This window comes from Aphis gossypii, chromosome 1 (assembly GCF_020184175.1).
Source record: "Aphis gossypii isolate Hap1 chromosome 1, ASM2018417v2, whole genome shotgun sequence".
Taxonomy (NCBI): Eukaryota; Metazoa; Arthropoda; class Insecta; order Hemiptera; family Aphididae; genus Aphis; species Aphis gossypii.
The window spans coordinates 58,055,477-58,071,995 of NC_065530.1; the positions used below are offsets into that span (position 1 = coordinate 58,055,477).

The window sequence follows — 16,519 nt, forward strand, 5'->3', positions numbered from 1 at the left end:
CCGTTCCATAAATATTGATGAAGTTAATTATTTAGTGACGTTCACGAGTTGGTCTCACTCGTCTGTTGTACACACGCACGCCACTGCCTGTATATTATACGCGTGAATGCAGGTGAATGGAAGAGACCACCGTCCATACCCGTAAAACAGAAAACCTACTTGTATGTATAATAATAATATGTATATATATATAAATATAATGGCGTTGTGCGTGTTTTCATTCCGTATTGGTCTTCATTAGTGCATATAAACCTATCGCCGTGATAATATAATAATATATTATTATAATGTAAAACCACTCGGCCGGGCCGTCACGTCCGTCTTTATAAACCGACGACACGACGGTGTTCTAATGCTACGGCGACTCGTGTAGTGTGTGTATGTATATTCGTGATGTAACACAATATAATAATATTATAATGCTCATTCAGATGTATATGGCGTAGTATTGTTGTAGTGTACGTATTATAGGTAAACCTACCTATGCGGCCCACGTAATATTATTATGCGGTTGTCAGTTATCGACACGAATTACGACCGAAAAGCTACATACGTTGCGTAAAGAACGATCGTCATCGCCGTCGTATTAACACGACACGCAGTGCGACGCGATTCTCGAAGATCATCATCACGACGTTTGCAACGGAAGGTATATTATTGTAAACATTATTATTCCTCCAATGTGCAGTACACTCGTGTCCTCTGCGTATATTAAATGTATCTATTAAAAATGTCACCGGTCGCATGGGTATAGCAGATATAACTCAAGTGTAAGTACCGCGTGCGTGGACCATCGTAACTGCATACGCCGTTAAACGTGTATTAATAGCCACTCACTTTTGACTAATTTATTCGTGTGTACGGTCGCGACACGACTATATTAGTTTCACTCTGAAATGTTCCACGAAAACGCACGATGACCACGGGGATTCTTGTGATGCTGCGATATGTAGGTATATTATTATTATTATTATTATCGCCATCATTATCATAATTATTATTATTATTGTTATTGTTATTGTCGTTTTTATTTTTATTGCATGCTTCAAAATTTGGATGCTTATCATATTTGTAAATAGTTACATTTTATTTTAAGTGTTTTTATTCAAACTTGAAAATAAAGCAATGAAATAACAACTATTTATAATAATAATAATAATAATAAATAATGACTAACGCGGATTATTTTATGGGCTCTTAACTCATTTGCTTATAATTGACGAAGAATTTTAATGAAATTAATATTATTATGTGCTTGTAAGTATGAGAGACAGCAAGATTTCTAGAAATAACAAAACGACATCTTTATATTCTCTATATATTTTATATACATAATAATTTTATAGAATTGTTAATTATTTTATTATAATAAACTATTTATACCTACAAATGTATACACAGGTAAAATTGAGCTATATGTAGAGATAGTTACGTAGTAGCTACAAATATTCGCAATGTTTCATAATATTAATTTTTTTCATAATTTTTTAAAAGAATTATTGGTTGATACAAAATTAAAGTTTTCTTATGAGAACTGCATAGTTTTATACTGCTTATTAATTATTTTAAATAATTTTGATGTTTAAAATTAGAATGAATAGTTAATTGTGTTATTGAATAGATATTAAAATAATTTTACATAAATGATATATTATATACATACTTAAGATTTATCATAATAATTATTAGGATAATTAAAAATATATATATATATATAATATATATATACTAATATACCTACTATTATAATTTATAATATTAAAATCATCGCATGTTGCAATATATTATCACATTTATTATCCTAGATTATAACATTATTGTTACTATATGAAGTTGAATAACTCAGAAAATTCAAAATATTCATTGAAATTTTAATTTAGATGTTTTAACATATTATTATTCAAATAAATGGTATGCTTAACAATCAACTGAAAAAGGGCCGTTTAAAAATAGTTTATATATTGACACAGATAAAGTGCCTAAGTGATAAGTGTGCCTTGATTTACCTAGTTAAAAATAAATTAATTATTCGAAAAATATGTAGATTAAACATACTAGGTACTTAAAATTTCTAAAAATCAATAATGTTGATGAAATTCATAAAAACATAACCAAAGGAAAAATGAAGATAAACATGCATGGATAATACAAAAAACATGTTACACTCACAGACCGCACAGTGACACACTATTACAATTAATATAAGTATTATAAAATATAAGTCATATCAAACACATTATTATAGAAAGTATCTATGAAATATATAGGCTCACTTGTATAAGATAATATGGAAACGATTGTATATTTGATGAATATATAAAATAAAATAATAATATACGCTTTTATTATAAAAAGTTTGCATATTTTAAGTGTTATACACTTGGCACAATTTTCTGTGTTTTTACATTCAAATGTGGTAAACCTATAAAAACTTTTTGTAATATTTGCTGTTTTTCTTATTCGAATACGAATATTTTGAAATCTGAAAGATTTTTCCTATGTACATAACAATATTACAATGCGTGCGTTTATATATATATATAAAAAAAAAATACTATGAACCGATACGGTTCGATGGCGCTCGTTGTCGTGTGACGTTATTGCCGTTAAAATTCTTCCGTAGTATCTGAACTACTTACCTCTTTTTATGTCATAAATCGCATTCGTTTGAGGAAAATAAAATAAATAATCATAAATTTGACTTGTATATATTATAATATGTGATTTCATAAAAATGAATTATTGTTTTTAAATCAAGATAATATATAATATAATAATATGTATAGATATTACTATATTTAATTATTAAGTTAAGATTTTGAATTATTTGTGACAGAAAAACTTTTTTTTTAATTATACGGATTGGGTAAGTATGACGGTATTTTAAACTCACCAACTCAAAATATGTTGTGACTTATTAAAATAATCACAAGTCGGTTCTAGCACCTATAATCTTGATAATTACTTAATATTATTTTAAATTAATTTACTCGTTTTATTAAGTAAAACATTATTTTTCACTATAAGTCATTAAATGACTTAAAAATTAAAAAAAAAAAAAAAATTATGTTAGATGGGAAACGTAAACTCTTATTGGCATTGGTGTAGCTAAATTGCCTATACATATAGCCGTATCAACGTTTCGTATTAGTACTTAAGTTTAAGTCTTACCATAATTTATTACTATAATTATGAGATATTAAGCTAAAGTAATAAAAAAAAATATGTCTACATTAGATAAAGATAATATAGTAATCTGTGTCTAGATACAGAAAAATAAAATAAAATATTTTATACTTTTAAATTTATACAAAAACAAACATACTCGTAATTCTTATATTTGGCGAAAAACTTGTATACACAATTTAATCAATATTCATACTCTAAAAATATCGTTTAGGTATCTAATACAATTTTTATTAGTTATTACTTATCAGCAACAATTGGTTAAATTTATTTTTATTTTTAATAGTTATATTTTAGAATTTTACAACCATTTCTTTAATTTGATAAATACTATTTTTTCAATACATTAAAGTACAATCTTCGTAACATTTGCTACTGAAAAATAATACACGATAATATAATATATAACTGTATAAAAACTGTATGGATTTTATACCTACCTAAAATTACTCTCAATCAAATAAAAATAAGAACATAATAATTACATTGTAAATGTACATGTTTGAATTTATAGTTTAAGTGAGTTAAGTAATAGAAAAAAATATTGTTGTCGTTAAAAAATGTTTTGAAAATTTATGTAACATACTCATACAGTTATTTAGTTAGTCTTACATAAAAACGAGTGAGAATGATATTTAAAAATCTTGTTTCATATTATATGAAATATTGTAGTTCATAATATTATATGATTTAGATTTGTATGATGAGCTACAGCCGATTTAACTGCTGTTACTAATACAGCCGCCGTGTACGTGCATGGCCGAGCTTAAAGAAAAATACCGAGCTGAGATAAGTGAAATTAATTAATGAAAAATTACTATTTGAGATTAATCGATTATAAAAAATATTCTATTAATATATGTTTGTAGACGGTTATCATTTAACGACATAGCAATTAGATTATTGTAAGTATTAAAGTATATCTACCATATATATTATATATATTACTAAAATGATATTGATAAACTAAGTCAATATAATTGTTCAACAAATATTTGTTTTTAGCAATATTTTTTCTTTAGCAAGTATTTAACAATATGTCGTCAATCTTTCACAGTATAGATATTATATTATTCATATTATTATTGTCATTAAGAATGATAAAATGTATTATTTTATTTTATTTTCAATACCTTTGATATTATATAGTAAATATTTTTCGTGCAACATAATATACTCAATATTCTAAAACGTTGACCCCAAAAAGTTAATAGTTGTCGATTAGTAATTAACTAATAACACATCTCAGTTTAATTGAAACTATTTATATTAATATGATTTGTTATGATCGGTCTAATTTTATCTGTCTAAATATTAAAACGAAATATAAGTATTTATTTCCAAACAATACAGTTTACGTTAATAAATCTCGAGTATATTACATTTATTAAAGTTTTTTGCTATACAACATACTATTATAGCATAATAACTAAACATACGCATACCTATAACATATACACGTACATGCGTGCACAAACATAATCGACGTTTCGCTGTTGTCGTTATTGGCTATATCAGTGACTTAAACACACGCACTTTTCGTACCATATGTTATGCGTAAAAATATACAAAAGTAGTAATTCTTTACGCACGTTTCGTACCCTGTAATTTTCCGCCATTCTCGCGTATAAGAGATCTGCCGACGATACGTACGGTAATAAAAAATAACGTTCTCACTACCCATACTACATATTATTATTGCAGGTATGTGTACCTAACCAGCTATATATAGTATAGTCGAGTGATATTCATTTACGCCGAGTGTTTATTGTTTATTATACTTCATATTGTGCTGAACGCGGTGACTATATTATTATTACAGCAGGCAGACAGGTACACGCAGTGATATTATGTTATATTATTGTTCTACACGTAGTCGCTGTTAAACGGGCAGGTTTTCTCGGACCAATTATCTCGCTGCTCTTATAATAGTAATAATAATAATAATAATAATAATAATCATAATTCAAATTATGTTATACGGAGGTTTTGATGCGCGTTCACACGTGACAACTACCGAAGCAGTCATCTCCGTTTAAGGACAGCTCCTCAACAGGTAATCTTACGCGTATTATTGCTGGCATATATAATGTTCGCAGATATAATATAATATAAATGACATGTGCAGGTTCACTACAGTATTAAACACATGGCACGTCATACATTTTATTTGAATCAATCGTTCCGTTTCCTTTTGCAAAGAACGAAAAATCCTTTTGGTAACAAACTTGAATGTCAGGGATGTAAGTGTTATTTTCCGATTTTGTAATTCGACTATTCTACTATATAGTATAATACACATTTGACCTTCGATTTTTTTATATTTATTTTCCATGTATTATATTTTTCTCTACGTTTAATTGAGTTAAAATTATAATAATATAACACATTTATTATATTTTTTCCCCCAAAAAGTTAACGGGCTTCACTGATCGGATTCGCGTGAGAATTAATGCTGTTTAACAAAACACAAACCACAAACTTAAGACTTATATCGTACCGATTTTATTTCTTTTAGTGAATTTATTTTCTTGATAGGTACATATTACTATATAATATCAATATGTATATATTAGTATAAAATAGAACAACCTAGGTTAAATATGTATACACGTTCTAAAACATAGAAAAAATCACATACAATATCAAATATAGGTAAATAAGTAGTTAAATAATTTAATCAAAAATGTCTCGTGTATAAATGTATTAATTAAACAAACATCAAATAATAGCGCAGTTACATATTATATACTGTTGTTTAAATTAAATTACCAAAGAAAAAAACAAGTCTAATTTAGTGAGAAATGTTATCAATATAAGTTATTATACATAATTGTTGTGTGATTTGCTCATAACAATTATGTGTACCTAGTACCTACCTTATCACATATTGTGTGTTGATGATTGTACATTGTACAGTGCATGTACATACTAAAAAATCTTTTATATAAATAGGCGAACTACAAAATAAAGCCAGAAATCAATCACATTAAAAAAAATCTATTCTTAAGTTAAAATATCAGGGAAATTATCATTAAAACACAATAATAAAAGTTAAAATGTTCAAAATTGTATTTAAAATATAATTGACAAAAGTTTAGGTAGGCAAAATGGTCCATTTTGAAATTTGTTCCATGCTTCATTTATTCAGAATATTATATAGATTTTGTTTTAACTTAAGAGTATTTAGTTATTGATACATTATTGTTTTTGTTATTATTTTTATGCCATTTATTATAATTTTCAAATGTTTCAATAATAGACAAATGACCAATATACATATTTATTTTGTGATGTATCAACGTTAAATATTTATATTTATATGTATTTCGTAAAATATGTTATATTACCTACATATTATTCAATTTTATGATTGTATAACTAGGTAATGAACGGTTTCATAACTTTATGTGACTTGTGCAATCTTAAATCTGTTGTATTGTTGTTCATCATTATTAAATCGATTCATAGCACTAATAATTTATGTTTGTGACATATTAGAAAATGGACTTTAGACTAATTCCGGATTGTACATATCAATACTTTAGTTTAGTACTTATTAATTTTTTTTTTTTCGCAAATGTGTAAATATCAGATTTATGTATTAAAAATTTTATTGGATAACAAGTTAGTAATGTATTTGTGTTCAATAAAATAGATATAAAATAATATTATAAGAAATACTAAAATCGAAAATAATTAAATGTTTGTGCACAAATAGCAAAGGCGACGTCACATGTCACACAATAAATATGAGGTTTGAAACCAAATACATAGCGCATCCGTGTATATGATCCGTTTGAAAATAATCACGTGTTTACAGCTTTGTCGGTCAATAACTGATAATAATAACTGATGATTAAAGTTTATGGATTATGATGATTACACCTAAATAAATAATATTGTGCTATTACAAAAAAACATTGGTTATGTTGTCACAATTATTTAAATAGTAAAAACATATTTAATTTAAAATATATAAACTTAAATACGTTAATTGGATTTTCAATACTTAAAAATTAAATGATTTATTAGTATTATTGATGTTAAAATACATTCATAATAAATAACTTAGAATATTTCAGTAACTATCTGACATACTTCATGATTATAAATTATTTTTATTATTTTTAAATTGCATAGTCGATGATTAATTTGGTTTAACATAATTTGTCTTTATGTAATATATCTTAAATTATTATTTTGCATTTTAATAAATTATACAGCTGATATTGATAAATTTAAATGTAAATTTATTGAAATTTATGCATTTTAAATTATAATTATAATCACGGATTAACCATAGTTTTTTTTGCTTAACAGTATAATAAGTATACAGTGGTAAAAAGGTAAAGTAATTAATAACTTTCCATGGAACTCTTCTATAATTAAAACTTTAAGATTGCCAATGGAAAGGAAGGGGTAAGGAGCTAGGTATATTGTATTTCTTAACGCCCATTAGTAATTATTATGACTTTGTACAGTTTGGTTATGCGTACTACTGTACTTATATCACACATTATGTAACACCAGAATGTAGTTATAACTCAAAAATATAAACATATTTTATATGATATTGCATCATTGGTAAAATTAGTAGAAAATAATTATTTCTATTTAGAATTAATATGTTCGTTGTATAGTTTACCTGCACTGATACAATACTTTTACTAGTAAACTTAATATCATAAGCCATAACTAAGATTAATTTTTAAAATCTTAACACCTTAGCAATAATTTTTGCCTATTAACTGTTTTAGATAGCTTCAAAACATTTACGATAATTATTAAGTATTTAAGCATTGGTAAGAAGTATAAGAAATTACTAAAAATTACACAAAATATACTTATTGTGTTACATACTAAAATATTTGTTTTATTTAAATTTATACAATTATAGTTGAGTATTATAAAATATGATGATATTTCTTTTCTTAATTCATTAAATTAATTAATGTATTACCTAAAAATAAATCTAATAATCTAAAAAACAAATATGTAAATTCAACAAATCCCTTATTATACATTGGTTATAATAATTATTGTCGTGTTGGATCTTCGTTAATGGCGTGTTCGATGTGCGCCTTGAACTGACAAGAAAAAAAAAATTCTAATCAATTGTGTTACGACGTGCTAGATATTTTTTAATTGCAATCCCAAATGCCGCTGTTTGTATATGCTATAAAAATAATACACTATTTAATATTGAAGGTACCTGTATTGGATGTATCATAGGACTGGATCCCGGGCGTGGCAGGCATTCAATTACTAGCTATGTCGTTCGTCTCCCACAATATAAGGTAATTATAAGCTTATTAATCTCTGTAAATAATAATAATAACGATATTATAAATACTATCTCATTTATGGCTACAGGAGTAGCCGTCAGTCAGGAGCAGCAGGAGCCGGCAATATATCGAAGCGGCGGCGGCGGTGGCTATCGAATCCGTCGTGATGTTTAAATAACCTTTCCCTGTACATTATACAATATTATATTATAATAATATAAGCGATTTGATATGATCTTAAAACGCAAGAATGTGTGTACCTATATAATAATATATTAAATAGGTACTATGTTTGTAATTAATTTCCTCGAATAACTATATACGCCTCTCCCTCTCTCTAACTCTGGTCGTGTATACTATTCAGATTATACTATTTATATTTACAATTTTAATTTTTTTTAATGATCGTACTAATGGTCCATATCATAAAAAAATAATTATATAATTATATCGATGTGGAGACGGATACATAGGTACATATTTCACCTATAAATACGTACGAGGTGGTATAAAAAAAATAAAATTGAAAAATACCGTTTCCGAATTTATTGCAGTATTTTATATGTATACGTCGGCTGTCTCGATGGTATATTATATATATATATATATTCGTCGTATATTATTATATATACTCGGATTTGACATCCCCGGGTTAGTCGGTAACGGTATAGTCGTACAGTAGTAGCGGCGACGGAGGTCCTCTTTATTTTATTTTATTTTTTTATTGTAAATTTATTATAACGTATTCTTTTTGTTCGCAGCGTCCGCCGGATCAAAATGGCATTATTCGGTCCGGCTACAAATCATATACGTCCCAAATCTCTCGGATTTTCGTGTAAAAAAGCTAAAAAAAAATACAAACAAAAAATACGAGTAAAAAACTCTGTATGTGGGATGTGTGTACCTCGTATTACGTATTCACCCCGTGTTAGTTTTCATATATACAGACGTCATATATCTATATTACCCAGTTCCCATGAATTCGTTATAATATTATATAGGTACCTTACCTACTAGGTTTGGCGCAAACGGAATATCAAAATAACGTTAAATCATATTTGGCTATCATACATCGGCTTATACTTGTTCACGTTGCCCACCGCATTTATGGGATCGGATATTTGCATTTTTCAATGGGTAAACGACGCAAATACAACATTGTATAATGCTATACTATGATAGAATAATTATTAGTAATAAACAATAATATTGTGTAACACAATTTGTGTTCTGTCATCATTCCTCGAGTATTGGAATAATAATTCATAGTAAGATACAGACATATAGTGATTTGAGCTGTCGAGGGAGCCTAAAATCATATGAAATACGTATACAAAAATCTGGTATACTGATATTATAGAAAATATACGATAATAATATATTATTATTATTATTACACCTGGAAAATATATTATATAATAATATTATATCGTCATTAAATGAATAAAAATAATATTGATTAAACAACAACATTGGGCATGTCATTCTGTGGGTCTTCACACCATATAGCCAATCAGCGCTCTACTAACTTATTTTAATACTTTTCTATTAGTTATTATTATTGGATGCGTTTTAACCTATCTTAGTATCGAATAGACCACTGTTATGAATAGGTTAAATTTGAATAAAATAATGTATCATTGTATACGAAATATTATTTCGATATTTTTTAATTGAAAAATTAACAACCTATGAGTAGATTTATATTTATTTTTCAAACACGTCTATTTAGTGAATGATTTTCAACCAATTTTTATAGAAAAACAATTACACAAAATCGCAAATTTTTATGTCTATATGTATAATGTATATAGTACAAAATGAAACGAAATATTTTGAAAATTTTATCGTAAATAAAAAATAATATTGTATAAATTTGGTGAAAATTTGTAAGAAAATAATATAAAAATAAAAATTGCTATAATAATTATTATTCATACTATTAATTCTTATGTTTATTATATATTTTCAAGTAAACTATTAAAAATTAATCAAAATATTTCATTAGGTAATCTGATATTTTAAAAACTTCAAACGCTAATCGTTTTGGTACAAGCTTTAATGCTTTATAGCATGATATATCGTCTAGACGCGCATTAATTACTATCATAAATCTAATTACATTGCTTAGAACTTCTATTATTGTAAGCTATTAAACGTTGATGGGTAAATAATATTCGTCTAGACCAATATGCTAACATTTAGCTTATAAATGAATAGCTTCTTTGGTTTCAAAAATACTATATTTATCTCTCAATATGTTCACACTGACGAAAATGTCTATGTAGCGAGTTGAAAGTAAATTATATTTATAAGATTTTATAATTTTACAGAAGCGCAGTAGGTATCTTTGAATACAGAGTACGCGTATGTAAGTACACGTATGTAAAACACGTATATATAGGCTTCAAAAAACGGTAAATTCTAGCCGCGTTACAATAACAACTAGGTAAAAAGTGATTTTGTCGAAAAGTAATCGCATGGGACCTTTTAATTTTCAGGCTGCGCGATGCATATAACGTCGTTGTTGCAAACAACGTATCGCGCGCTAAATCTCCTCGTTTATAATATTATAATAGTATAAAGGCCACGCGCTCGCAGGCAGACGCACATTGAGTTGTATAAAATATTCTGTCGGGGCGATTATCGTCGTTATAATATCGCACACGCCGTTTACACATATTATTATACGTATAATAAAGTATACGGACATTAATACGCCACCGCCACCGCCCCCGCCCGACGACGAGTTTTTGCGGAGGCGCTCGACGGGCCACAATATATTATATTTATTATCACGGAGACGTGTATGAATATGCGAGTGATTGATCGGGAAGCCACGTGCTCCACCGCGCGGCATTATCCCCGCCGACCGTATATATAAGTCAGCCTCCGACGAGATTATAATACTAATACATATGATAATAATAGTAATAATAATGAACGCATCGGTCGTATAACCGTGTATATATGTATAATATATGACGACAAACAGATTTGTGTCAGAAATTTTGTTTTTCAGTCGACGCCGATGCACTGCCGCCGTTGACACACGTGCCACGATCGCCGTGTTTGTTTTATTTTGTTTTGTTATTGTATTATTATTTTTTTTTTTTTTTGAAAAAAAAATCCGTTCAACTGCCACCGTCAAGTTACGGCGATCGATGCATTTTGAAGACGTATATTGACTCAGGGACATGATTTATTTGGAAAATTAAATACCTCCATAATACACACGTCTATTTTCTATTACTAGGTACCTATATAATATTATATATTATATACATTAAAAATAAAAACATAATAATTTATAAACGAACTGGATTATACAGGTATCTTTTAGTACGAAATGGTAAAAGAATCTCTAAGAATAAGTCTCATTTTTGTTTTTTTATAACGTTTTCCTTTATAATTAAAATATCCATACGTACACACGTGCCATAATATGCTATTGTTATAATGTTATCCTCCAAAAATACCCTCCTGCAATACAGTTATGATATTATATTAGCGTAAAAAATGTATTTTAATCAGAAACGCGAGCAGGAGTTCAACCGTTTTTATTTTTATTACAGTAATTATTACTAGTTTATTACTGTAAAGAAAAAAAAGTCGTGTTTTCCAAGCCCCTTTTTCTCAATTTTTTTTCTGCCCAGACACGTGTAATGAAATTGGTGGGCGTGTTAAATATTATTCTTTACAACGTATATTAGTATCACGGTTTATGATATTATTAATAATTGTTATGTAAATTTATGGGCGGTTCTCAATACACATATATACCTATTTCTATCCCGAGATGAATTGTTTATATATACATGTATAATGTATATTCATTATAATACGTTTGCGTGTATTTGATAATTTGTCGATAGTTCCATATACGTATATACACATCATACATTAATGCACACACACATACACTAAGCGTATAAGCAAAATATACAAGTTCACACAATGCGCGTTTACATTATGTGTACAAAACGTGATGATGGATGATGATTAAAAATAACTGCACAAATTTAAATTTATATAGGGTGCGGTATACGGGTGTACCCGTACAGAGTATAGTATTTTTATTTTTATCGCAAATCATTAAATCAGAAGAATTAAAAATTGTTTTCTTGACTTAAAAAAACACACACACACGTATTATATAATATATATACTGATAGTAATAATAGACAACAACAGGAAAATATGAAGATATTCCAAATCCCTTAATAGTAATAAATATATATAATATACCTATATACGCATATATGATTTAAAAATTATTTTGTATTGTTTAAGGTATTTTCATTTCACAAAAAAGAACCACCCTGTGTATTTAGATACAATATAATTATAATAATACTATTCATATATATCATATACATGTATATTAAATGCACGTATGTACAAGCGTCAGTCAAAGTCGTTTATGAATATTGAAATGTATGTGTGTATGTGTTAATAATATATTATGATATTATGTTAATGCCGGTGATTAAATCGTAGGTATATCGTATACAATATAATAAGATAATACACTCGTACGTGTATGCCGCACTACGATATAGTGTGTATGACCGAGAAATTTTCGAGCAGACACTCATATACTCTTCATAATAAACCATTTATATTTATATACGCCATACATGAAACGAGCTTATATCTTATCAGGAGTGTGTGATTATTTTCAACTATACGTTTTAAATTGAAACGGTTAAGGTTGACGTATATCAAAGCTCGTGTAGAATGTAAGTATATAGGTACTACATTATTAACATCATATTACGTGAGTTATCGAAGACTGCTAGTTAAATATTATAGTTTGTTGACGACTCTATTACATACATACCTTATAAAGAATAAGCTGAATTTGTTGTTATATTCCGTTCTTTTGCACTTCTCGTTCAACCACTATTCGATCGTATTGGATTTATTTAACGAGTAAATATAACGTAATATAAACGATTTTTAAAAATGACATCTACACTGAGTCGCAGCGACATTTTCATCGCATTTCAATTGAGTTTGATCTTCGTTATATTACGATATATTATTATTAAAGCCGTGAAATTATTTAGAGAAAACGTGAAATAATGATCGTTTTATAAGCTTGAATGTAATAAAATAGAAAAATGAAAGTCGGCCCAGGACACTCGGAAAATATAATGCGTCCATCGATCAAAACATCATGTATATTGTATACGCTTTTAATTAAACATCACAGGAAAAATAATTTATTCACCAAGCCAAAAATAATAATAATATGTTGTTTAATTAATAATAACCATCCATGTTTTCGACTTGTTCGGGTTTGCGATTTTGGTACGACTTTTTTAATTATAAAACAAATGGATGGCAGGATACATATGCATCATACATTTGTGCGTATAATACATCATTATAGACTTTATCTGTTTATACAAAACATCGAACGGTATCGTTTTCTTCGATTTAGTCTTCGTCTATAAAAGGGTATACGGTTTGCCTTGCTCGATCGCAAGCGTTAATTAAAAACGTGGCAAATTCATTAACAAGTATAATACAGAACGTCATTACGGTATGTGATGGTATAATCTCTACGATAATATATTTACATGTACAAATATAATACGTCGTATTATTATTATACAGAACTGACTTTCTCGGTTTCGACTGTGAGTATAGTATAATTTCCAATAACAATATTATTAATTACGTTATACCTACTCGTAAACGCGCAGTGCAGCGTACCACGCGCGCTTGACGTCTTATAAGAGTCAATCGGAGAACTGACGTTACACCGCAAGAGATATTGTATATACATCGTATTATAATATTATACGCGTAAGTCCGGAGACGTTGACGATTGTCGAAAGACTTTGGCTGCGGTGCAGTGGCGACGACTGGTAGGTACCTACCTATAGTCGAGGGAACGGTGTATACGCATATATTATTATTGTGATACGTGTTGCGAAGGGTTATATCGTCGGGTATTGACAGCTTAATAACCGAACGATTGATGATCGGGAAAACGAGAAATAATAATTCGGTTATTAAAATGCAAATGCGCGCGACCGCGTGCGTCTCGTGTGTACACACGAACACGTTTAGGACGTGCGCGCCGCCATCGAACGCTAAAATAATAATAAAAAAAAAATTAAACACAACGGTCGATAAGTTACTTGTGTATTATATGCGCGCGTTGTACGTATAATATAATATAATATCGTACTTACATGTTATGGTCTGCACATACGTTTGGTACACGCGCGCGGAGGGTGCAAGGGTGGAGATGATTGATCGAATCCTAACGGCGGCGGCGAATGTGTACATATAGTACGTATCGCGTCTACGTATATTATATTAGGTATTATTACTGTATCGTATATTATAAGACTACTATTATTATTATTATTATATAAACGACGTTTTAACATTGTATTATACCACGGTAACTGCGCACAACCCGATCGGATATGGTAGCTGTGGCGGCGGCGGTGAGGAGGCGGTAATTATTATTATCGTGTACAATAAATTACAATATAATATATAATATACACACACTGAGATTATGGTGTAATGTACGTCGGCGGCGTCGGTGTCGCGTCGCTTGTGGCGCACGGGAAAAACAAACATTGGGCGCGTGCGATGACGATTTTTTTTATTTTCGCATGTATTGTTACACGGCAATAGTCAGATTTTGATTTTTAAACGCCCCCTCCGCGTGCGCGGCACAATATTATTAATGGATAGCGTGCGGTGCGATCGTAAAAGTTCTCACAGTTTTCCGGGCGTCAGCCGCGACCGGAGGCTTAATAGTTAATACCTATAGGATGTGCTTCGTGGGCAGAAAAAAATTAAGGATTTATCCCAACTCGAATATTTTAAGACTAGGTTAAAAATACATTATATGAATTTAAAAAATATATATTACAATATACTACTGTTATTTTATTTGCTGAGACGTTTAGTTTTCTGGCCATAGAAATAAAATATAATATTATAGTCAATTTTATTATCAATTAAAATTGAAATTTTACGACGAAAAGCTATTTTATGAATAAATATTGTTTATATAAAATTAACTATAACCTGAAAAATCTGTATAATCTTTAAGAACGTCTACTTCAAAATATACGTTTCGATGAAGTTTCTCTTTAACAATACAGTAACTTTTGGTTTAGTTTAATGAATTCCTGTTCAGGATTATTGCAACCAAAAAGTCAAAATAGGTAATTCCAGTGGTGAAATAAAAAATATTCTCATCATCATAGTGTGTTAATGATATATTATATCTATGTATGGTATTATATAATATTATAATTATAAATATTTTAGTGTACATTTATCTTTCAACTTTTTAAAATATAGCATAATATTATGATTTATAGCTATCGATTGTCGAAGAAGAAAAGCATAGGTCAAAATACAATTTGCATTATTATACCCACATACAATATAATGATTTTCGATGACGATCGTATTTCTTTATACCATTATATTGTTATCATGCGCGTAAGTAGTTAAATTTTAATCAAATAAACCAAACAGCGTTTCTTTTTTATATACTTAACTAACATAGAACATAATATACAATTTCAACCCCTCACAGCGACCGTAATCATCATCATCATCATCGCCGTCGTCGTTCGTCGACTCCACGCATCTCATTAGCCCGTAAAATGAAGAAGCTATCCTCTATTAGCGAGTCGTTAAGCCAATTTATTCAAATTATAAAACTGTAATATTGCCACGTTAATAGTCACCCGAACAAAGAGAACGTATTAATCATAACCCCGTGCTTTCTCAGACATTGTCGCCTTAAAACAACAATATATTTCGTGCCTCCAGCGCCGGACGTCTATATAGTGGTACGCTATACATGATATATGTCCATATTATATATAATTTATATATGTATTAGGTACGTAGTAATAACGCGTAGAGGTCCATTACGTAAAAAAATACAGTAATCGTTTTTCTTTCATTAATATAATAATAATTGAAATACCGGTTTCTGTTCTATTATATATTAAGTCCGAGAGATCCCATGTGGATTTTATATGATATGA

The 16,519-nt window shown here is 28.6% G+C and overlaps 1 long non-coding RNA gene across 2 annotated transcripts in view; it reads left to right on the forward strand.

Moving 5' to 3' along the window:
• Positions 1 to 8,810, forward strand: part of LOC126548884 (uncharacterized) — a 53,514-nt gene extending 44,704 nt beyond the window's left edge. The window contains exons 1-3 of one of the 2 annotated variants that reach the window (XR_007603025.1): positions 347 to 949; positions 8,398 to 8,486; positions 8,563 to 8,810. This is a non-coding gene — a long non-coding RNA (uncharacterized LOC126548884). Of the gene's footprint in view, positions 1 to 346; positions 950 to 8,397; positions 8,487 to 8,562 lie in introns of those variants that run through there. The other variant, XR_007603026.1, reaches the window with a different exon arrangement.
• The last annotated feature ends 7,709 nt before the right edge of the window (positions 8,811 to 16,519 follow it).